General features: G+C 38.2%; 1 non-coding gene across 1 annotated transcript; it reads left to right on the forward strand.

Moving 5' to 3' along the window:
• The first annotated feature begins 9819 nt into the window (after positions 1-9819).
• On the forward strand, positions 9820-9927 carry LOC112768093 (small nucleolar RNA R71). Its single transcript, XR_003185532.1, has one exon. It is a non-coding gene; the product is annotated as a small nucleolar RNA R71 (small nucleolar RNA).
• Positions 9928-10143: the final 216 nt, after the last annotated feature.

Raw genomic sequence — 10143 nt, forward strand, 5'->3', positions numbered from 1 at the left:
ACCCAAAAAGGGTGTCCAAACCAGCCGACGGACGAGGTTTAGTTTACAGTCACTACTTTATTTGTGTTTGTTGTGGTTGTTGTTTCTGTAGTTCATGTATTTGTGTAGTTTAATTTATTATTCACTTTGTTATATTTTAAATAAGCAAATGTTGTACTCGAATTTTATGCGATTTAAATTATCCATGTTTACGGCATTTATGTTGTGCAGGAATTCTAAAGTTTAAAATACAACAAATAACAATGTTTAATTTGTTTATTAAACCAAAAGTAGAACTCAATAATTTAACTCCAAACTAAATACAATGAATATAAAAAAAAAATCATAAAATGGTGAACTAAAATGCAACATAAATAGTGTATCAAAATATATCAATAATAACATATGGAATTATAACGAACAACAGTAATAACGATATCATTAGTGATTCTCATTCGAATAATGTAATCGATGTTCGGTGTCACATGGCAGAGATTAAATTTGTCGTCAAGGCTGAACCACATTAAAGTGAATAATTTTTTTTTTTTTAAATCTAAAATTTGAAATATTTTCATATAGGCGATAAAGTCACTAGCTATCTTGTGTTGTATAATTTAAAATTGATCAAGTTATTAAGATTGACGGTCCTTTAAATCATTGGCTTCGAATTTGATTCAAGAGAGTTGGAAGAAAAAAAAAAAAACCTTGTTTTTTTATTAAGATTTTAGCTAAGTTAGACAAGACTAATCTAATTTTCTAATAATTAGGACCAAATATATATTGACGATTCAATTGGCACAAAAAAATAGATGAACTAAAATACATCTATTATTAATCCATGAAGATGTCTTATCTAACATTTAATATGATTTTAAAGCATTACATATATTCAATTTTTAAAACGTAACAAACTTCATTCTGACCATTTTTAAGAAAACATATTTTGTTAAAATCAAGAAACATCGGCCGATTAAGAAGCATGCAGCTGCTGCAGATGTTATTGTCACTGATGGTAATAAAAGTCGGGCCAACAATTTTATTTCAGTTACTGTGGTAAATAGAGGTCATACTACACTTGTTTCACAATTCCAAACTAAAATCCAGCTTGAAATTAGTCCATCTATTCTGTTAGAAATTAATGACTATCAACAGGTTCATAAAAGTAATTTATATGAATTTTTATCAAATAAACACTCTTGTCAATTTTATTAATTATTTTACATGTTTTATCCATAAGTATCTTCCATTACTGTTAGGCCAACAAAACTACTTTTTAAAAGAAAGTTATCCAAAGTTATAAACACTCCATTAGCAATGCAAGCACTTCATTACAATCATGCCACCAAGCAGTACTCTATTAGCAAGCACTCCACTTACAATCACCTCACCAGCCAGCACCAATCTAGCAAGAACTAATCCACTTAATCCCATGTAAAGTACAACACACGAGACTGTATCAAAACTTAAAAATTTTATGAGATTTGTGTCTATTCTTGGATTCAAGTTATCCAAAACCAAAAAATAATGAATTAAATTATTATATATAAAAAACATTCGGTGTTTTTGTCTTTTTATTTTATTTGGACTACTACTTTGAATGCTTTCTTAATTAAGATCCAACTATTGTGGCTTTTTAAGACCTTTATTTTAGCAACTTTGACATATTTGGTAAATAGATTAATATTTTATATTGTTTTAGTAAGGGATAAGTATTATTTTGGTCCCTAATATTTAGGGTCAGAATCAAAACCGTTCCTAACGTAATTTTTTATTTAGAATCGTCTTTAACATTTTATTTAGTATTAAAATCGTCCTTTTAAAAAAAATTAATTTTTATTACTAAATTATCTTTATCCTAATAAAATAAAAAAGAAAAGACGCGAGGGGGAAGGGGAGAAAGGAAAACGGGAAAGGACGCGAAGGAGGAGAAGGAAAAGGGAAAAGGGAGAGGGGAAAGGGGTGAAGGGGAAGGGAGGAGGAGGGACGGCGCCGGCGAGAGCTTCTGCTTCTGCACCGTTGCTCCTCACCACCGCGTTCTCGTCGCTGCTCCTCGCCACCTCGTCACTGCACCTCGCCGCTGCACTTCCCTGCTTCGGCTTCTTGCTTCAGCCTCTATTTCTGCTTCGACTTCTGCTTCGGCCTCTGCTTTCTGCTTCTGCTTCTGCTTCTAATCTGATTTTGATTTGTTATTTTCTGATTTCATTGTTGTTGTGTGTTGATTTGGTTGTTGAATTTGATGTTGTATTTTCTGGATTTGAATAATGTGTCATTGTTGGTGTTCTTAAATCTGATTATTAGTATTTGATGGGAGTAAGGGAGGTGGTAGTGGTGGTAAAGGTGTTAGTGGTGGTGGAGGGTATTTTTGTTCGTAAAAATTTAAAAGGACGATTTTAATACGAAATAAAACATTAAGGACGATTCTAAATAAAAAATTACGTTGAGGACGGTTTCGATTCTGACCTTAAACATTAGGGACCAAAATAATAATTATCCCTTTTAGTAACTTTGTTTCGACAACTTTATAAGGCTTTTATTTTGACAATTTTGTTTTAGCAGTGTTTTTATATTATGAAGATGAATTATAACTTTATGAATGAATTAGTATTGATAATTTTTTTTCCTAAAATATGCAAATAATAGTAATATGAAACTGTGAATTTTCATTTTTTTTAAGATAGAAACATGTATAAGAGCAAAATATGCATATGCACATCTCATTTGTTTTGTGGAAGATACAGTTGGCCAAATTACTTATCCAATTTTAAAAAGAGAATAACTACAATAATTAGCAACACCAACATACATACAAATACTAAAATTTTATCCAATTTTATCTGTCCACAAAAACAACTTATACAACTTCTTACCTACAGTCTACGAACAAATTCAACAAAAATTAGAAGTGAATGAGTCAATTTTATATCCAGAAACACAATAAATAAAAACTATTACTTACATTGTAGTTTGGATAACTAAAGAACAGCCTAGGTTAGTATCAGTCCCTGACCAGAACTGGTTACGACCCATACCTCCGTCATTCTGGCAAATGCGAATCTTTGTTTCTGGTGGTTCTCTTAGCAACGCTTCTATTAGGGTGTGGATTATTCGAGTTCCTAACTACGTTGCTCGCACTAGCTATAATTGTTTGATTTTGAAGATGAAGAGAAGAATGTTTACAGAACAGCTACAAAATTAAAGAAGAGAAAAGAACAACTGCAATAATGAACAGTAAAATTTGGATATTAAAATTTTTAAAATTGTTTCAGGCATTCAGCAACCAAATATTAGGGGTGTTCAAATTTAAACTGATCTAAATTAAACCGTTTATCTAATTGGTGCGCAGAAATTGTGATTACACTTTAATTATGTAAAATTCATCGCTCTTTCTTTCCCTGGTAATGGCGCCAAAAACATGATGCCAATACCATGGTTCACAACTTCGCACAACTAACCAGCAAGTGCACTGGGTCGTCCAAGTAATACCTTACGTGAGTAAGGGTCGAATCCCACGGAGATTGTTGGTATGAAGCAAGCTATGGTCACCTTGTAAATCTCAGTCAAGCAGATATAAATTGATAATGGTGTTTTCGAATAATAATTAAATAAACATAAAATAAAGGATAGAAACACTTATGTAAATCATTAGCGAGAATTTCAGATAAGCGAATAGAGATGCTTTCGTTCCTCTGAACCTCTGCTTTCCTGCTATCTTCATCCAATCAGTCTTACTCCTTTCCATGGCTGGCTTTATGTGATACATCACCATTGTCAATGGCTACTTTCGGTCTTCTCTCGGGAAAATGATCCAAATGCCCTGTCACGGCACGGCTAATCGTCTGGAGGCATCACCCTTGTCAATGGTTTCATCTTATCCTCTCAGTGAAAATGGTCAACGCACCCTGTCACGGCACGGCTATTCATCTGTCGGTTCTCGATCATGCTGGAATAGGATTTACTATCCTTTTGCGTCTGTCACTACGCCCGGCAATCGCGAGTTTGAAGTTCGTCACAGTCATTCAATCATTGAATCCTACTCGGAATACCACAGACAAGGTTTAGACCTTCCGGATTCTCTTGAATCCCGCCATCATTCTAGCTTACACCACGAAGATTCCGATTAAGAGATCTGAGAGATACTCATTCAATTCTAATGTAGAACGGAAGTGGTTGTCAGGCACGCGTTCATGGGGAATGATGATGATTGTCACGTTCATCACATTCAGGTTGAAGTGCGAATGAATATCTTAGAAGCGAAATAAGAAGAATTGAATAGAAAACAGTAGTACTTTGCATTAATCTTTGAGGAACAGCAGAGCTCCACACCTTAATCTATGGAGTGCAGAAACTCTACCGTTAAAAATACATAAGTGATAATGGAGTTCATTCGTCTCGGCCCCAGAGGGGAACCGGAGTAACCAAGATTGTGAATACAATGATAAAAAGTTCTATTTATAATAAACTAGTCACTAGGGTTTACAGGAGTAAGTAATTGATGCATAAATCCACTTCCGGGGCCCACTTGGTGTGTGCTTGGGCTGAGCTTTGAGTGTTGCACGTGTAGAGGTCCTCCTTGGAGTTGAACGCCAGCTTTTGTGCCAGTTTGGGCGTTCAACTCTGGTTTTGGCTCCTTTTCTGGCGCTGGACGCCAGATTTGGGCAGAAATCTGGTGTTGAACACCAGTTTGCGTCGTCTATTCTTGGCCAAAGTATAGACTATTATATATTGATGGAAAGCCCTGGATGTCTACTTTCCAACGCAATTGGAAGCGCGCCATTTCAAGTTCTGTAGCTCTAGAAAATCTATTTTGAGTGCAGAGAGGTCAAAATCCAACAGCATCAGCAGTCCTTCTTCAACCTCTGAATCTGATTTCTGCTCAAGTCCCTCAATTTCAGCCAGAAAATACCTGAAATCACAGAAAAATACACAAACTCATAGTATAGTCCAGAAATATGAATTTAACATAAAAACTAATGAAAACATCCCTAAAAGTAACTAGATCCTACTAAAAACAATGCCAAAAAGCGTATAAATTATCCGCTCATCACAACACCAAACTTAAATTGTTGCTTGTCCCCAAAAAACTGAAAATCAAATAGGATAAAAAGAAGAGAATATACTATAAATTCTAAACTATCAATGAAACATAGCTTCAATCATATGAGCGGGACTTATAGCTTTTTGCCTCTTGAATAGTTTTGGCATCTCACTTTATCCATTGAAGTTTAGAATGATTGGCATCTATAGGAACTCAGAGTTCAGATACTGTTATTGACTCTCCTAGTTCAGTATGATGATTCTTGAACACAGCTATTTTATGAGTCTTGGCCGTGGCCCTAAGCACTTTGTTTTCCAGTATTACCACCGGATACATAAATGCCACAGACACATAATTGGGTGAACCTTTTCAGATTGTGACTCAGCTTTGCTAAAGTCCAATTAGAGGTGTCCAGGGTTCTTAAGCACACTCTTTTTTTTTTTTCTTTGGACCTTGACTTTAACCGCTCAGTCTCAAGTTTTCACTTGACACCTACACGCCACAAGCACATGGTTAGGGACAGCTTGGTTTAGCCGCTTAGACCAAGATTTTATTCCTTTAGGCCCTCCTATCCACTGATGTTCAAAGCCTTGGGATCCTTTTTATTTACCCTTGCCTTTTGGTTTTAAGGGTTATTGGCTTTTTCTGCTTACTTTTTCTTTCTATTTTTTTTTTTGCCTATTTTTTTTTTCTGCAAGCTTTGTTCTTTGCTGCTTTTTCTTGCTTCAAGAATCACTTTTATGATTTTTCAGATTATCAAATAACATGTCTCCTAGTCATCATTCTTTCAAGAGCCAACATATTTAACATTCTTAAACAACAACTTCAAAAGACATATGCACTGATCAAGCATACATTCAGAAAAAAAAGGAGCATTGTCACCACATCAATATAATTAAGCTAAGTTCAAGGATAAATTCGAAACTCATGTACTTCTTGTTCTTTTGAATTAAAACAGTTTTTATTTAAGAGAGGTGATGGATTCATAGGACATTCATAACTTTAAGACAAAGTTACTAACTACTAATGATCATGTAATGAAGACACAAACATAGATAAGCACATAACATAGAAAACGAAAAATAGAAGAAATAAGAGCAAGGAATGAATCCACCTTAGTGATGGTGGTGTTTCTTTCTTGAGGAACCAATGATGTCCTTGAGCTCTTCTATGTCTCTTCCTTGTCTTTGTTGCTCTTCCCTCATTGCTTTTTGATCTTCTCTTATTTCATGGAGCATGATGGAGTGCTCTTGATGTTCCACCCTTAGTTGTCCCATATTGGAACTCAATTCTCCTAGGGAGGTGTTGATTTGCTCCCAATAGTTTTGTGGAGGAAAGTGCATTTGAGGCATCTCCGGGATCTCATGGTGATGAGCTTCATACGCCTCTTGAGCTCCATGAATGGGCTCTCTTGCTTGCTCCATCTTTTTCTTAGCGATGGGCTTGTCCTCTTTGATGAGGATATCTCCCTCTATGTCAATCCCAGCCGAATTGCATAGGTGGCAAATGAGGTGAGGAAAGGCTAACCTTGCCATAGTGGAGGACTTATCAGCCACCTTGTAGAGTTCTTGAGGTATAATCTCATGAACTTCCACCTCTTCTCCAATCATGATGCTATGGATCATGATGGCCCGGTCTATAGTAACTTCAGACCGGTTGCTAGTGGGAATGATTGAGCATTGAATGAACTCCAACCATCCTCTAGCCACAGGCTTGAGGTCCAATCTTCTTAGTTAAACCGGCTTGCCTTTGGAGTCAATCTTCCATTGAGCTCCTTCCACACATATGTCCATAAGGACTTGGTCCAACCTTTGATTAAAGTTGACCCTTCTAGTGTAGGGGCATTCATCTCCTTGCATCATGGGCAAGTTAAACGCCAACCTCACATTCTCCGGACTAAAATCTAAGTATTTCCCCCGAACCATTGTAACGTAGTTCTTTGGATCCGGGTTCTTACTTTGATCATGGTTCTTGGTGATCCATGCATTGGCATAGAACTCTTGAACCATTAGGATGCCGACTTGTTGGATGGAATTTGTTAGAACTTCCCAACCTCTTCTTTGAATTTCATGTCGGATCTCCGGATACTCATTTCTTTTGAGTTTGAAAGGGACCTCAGGGATCACCTTCTTCTTGGCCACAACATCATAGAAGTGGTCTTGATGGGCTTTGGAGATGAACCTTTCCATCTCCCATGACTCGGATGTGGAAGCTTTTGTCTTCCCTTTCCCCTTTCTAGAGAATTCTCTGGTCTTAGGTACCATCAACGGTAATGGAAAAACAAAAAGCTTATGCTTTTACCACACCAAACTTAGAATTTTGCTCGCTCTCGAGCAATAAAAGAAAGAATAGATGAAGAAGAAGAAGAAATGGAGGAGAGGGAGAGTGGAAAGTGTTTCGGCCAAGAAGGGTGTAGAGGGGTGTGTTGTGTGAATTTGATGAAGAATGGAGGGCTTTATATAGGGAAGGGAGGGGGTTAAGGTTCGGCCATATGGGTGGGTTTGGGTGGGAAATTGGTTTTGAATTTTGAAGGTAGGTGGAGTTTATGAGGTAGGTTTATTGGGAAGAGTGGGTGGATGTGAGTGGTGAAGGTTTAATAGGGAAGAGGGATGGAGGTGATAGGTGAAGGGTTTTGGGGAAGAGTGTTTATGGGATTGTGTGAAAGAGGGGTGAGAAGGAGTGAGTGGAGGTAGGTGGGGATCCTGTGGGGTCCACAGATCCTGAGATGATCCTGTGGGGTCTACAGATCCTGAGATGATCCTATGGGGTCCACAGATCCTGAGGTGTTCAAGGATTTACATCCCTGCACCAATTAGGCATGCAAAATGCCCTTGCACACAACTCTGGGCGTTCAGCGCCAGGTTGGTGCCCATTTTGGGCGTTCAACACCCATTTACTAGCCATTTCTGGCGTTGAACGCCAGAACCATGCTTGTTCTGGGCGTTCAGCGCCAGATTGCTGCCCATTTTGGGCGTTCAGCGCCAGAACCATGCTCTGTTCTGGCGTTGAACGCCAGACAGGTGCTTCCTCCAGGGTGTGATTTTTCTTCTGCTGTTTTTGATTCCGTTTTCAATTTTTATATTTATTTTGTGACTCCACATGATCATGAACCTATAAAGACATATAATTAAGAAAAAAATAGAGTTAGATAAATAGAAATTGGGTTGCCTCCCAACAAGCGCTTTTTTAATGTCAATAGCTTGACAGTGGGCTCTCATGGAGCCTCACAGATGTACAGAGCTTTGTTGAGACTCTTCAACACCAAACTTAGAGTTTGGATATGGGAGTTCAACACCAAACTTAGAGTTTGACTGTGGGGGCTTTGTTTGACTCTGCTTTGAGAGAAGCTTTTTATGCTTCCTCTCTATGGGTGCAGAGAGAGATCATTGAGTTGTAAACACAAGGTTGTCCTCATTCAATTGAAGGATTAATTCTCCTCTGTCCACATTAATCACAGCTCTTGCTGTGGCTAGGAAAGGTCTTCCTAGGATGATGGATTCATCCTCTTCCTTTTTAGTATCAAGGACTATGAAATCAACAGGGACGTAAAGGCCTTCAACCTTTACTAACACATCCTCTACTTGTCCATAAGCCTATTTTCTTGAATTGTCTGCCATCTCTAATGAGATTTTAGCAGCTTGCACCCCATAGATTCCCAGTTTCTCTATTACAGAGAGGGGCATGAGGTTTATTCCTAAACCAAGGTCATACAGAGCCTTAAAGATCATGGTGCCTATGGTACAAGGTATTATGAACTTTCTAGGATCCTGTCTCTTCTGAGGCAATGTCAGTTGATCCAGATCACTTAGTTCATTGGTGAACAATGAAGGTTCAACTTCCCAAGTTTCAATACCAAATAATTTGGCATTTAGCTTCATGATTGCACCAAGAAACTTGGCAGTTTGCTCTTCAGTAACATCCTCATTCTCTTCAGAAGAGGAGTACTCATCAGAGCTCATGAATGGCATAAGGAGGTTCAATGGAATCCCTATGGTCTCTAGATGAGCCTCAGAGTCCTTTGGTTCCTCAGAGGGAAGCTCCTTATTGGTCACTGGACGTCCCAGGAGGTCTTCCTCCTTGGGATTCACGTCCTCCTCTCCTTCTTTGGGTTCGGCCATGGTGCTTATGTCAATGGCCTTGCACTCTCCTTTTGGATTCTCTTCTGTATTGCTTGGGAGAGTACTAGGAGGGATTTCAATGATCCTTTTACTCAGCTGGCCCACTTGTGCTTCCAAATTTCTAATGGAAGATCTTGTTTCATTCATGAAACTTACAGTGGCCTTGGATAGATCAGAGACTAGATTTGCTAAGCTAGATAGATTCTGCTCAGAATTCTCTGTCTGTTGCTTTTGATCCTTCCATGAGAAATTTGGATGATTTCTCCATGATGAGTTATAGGTGTTTCCATAAGGTTCACCCATGTAATTTACCTCTGCTATTGCAGGGTTCTCAGGATCATAAGCTTCTTCTTCAGAAGATGCCTCTTGAGTACTGTTGGATGCAGCTTGCATTCCATTCAGACTCTGAGAGATCATATTGACTTGCTGAGTCAATATTTTGTTCTGAGCCAATATGGCATTCAGAGTATCAATTTCAAGAACTCCCTTCTTCATAGGCGTCCCATTATTCACAGGATTCCTTTCAGAAGTGTACATGAACTGGTTATTTGCAACCATGTCAATGAGTTCTTGAGCTTCTGCAGGCGTTTTCTTTAGGTGAATGGATCCACCTGCAGAAGTATCCAATGACATCTTAGATAACTCAGACAGACCATCATAGAATATATCCAGGATGGTCCATTCTGAAAGCATGTCAGAAGGACACTTTTTGGTCAGTCCTTTGTATCTCTCCCAGGCTTCATAGAGGGATTCACCATCTTTTTGTTTGAAGGTTTGAACATCCACTCTAAGCTTGCTCAGCTTTTGAGGAGGAAAGAACTTGGCTAAGAAAGCCGTGACCAGCTTATCCCAAGAGTTCAGGCTATCTTTAGGTTGAGAGTCCAACCATATTCTAGCTCTGTCTCTTACAGCAAATGGGAAAAGCATGAGCCTGTAGACTTCAGGATCTACTCCATTAGTCTTAACAGTATCACAGATCTGTAAGAATTCAGTTAAGAACTGAAAAGGATC

This window comes from Arachis hypogaea, chromosome 17 (assembly GCF_003086295.3).
Source record: "Arachis hypogaea cultivar Tifrunner chromosome 17, arahy.Tifrunner.gnm2.J5K5, whole genome shotgun sequence".
Lineage (NCBI taxonomy): Eukaryota > Viridiplantae > Streptophyta > Magnoliopsida > Fabales > Fabaceae > Arachis > Arachis hypogaea.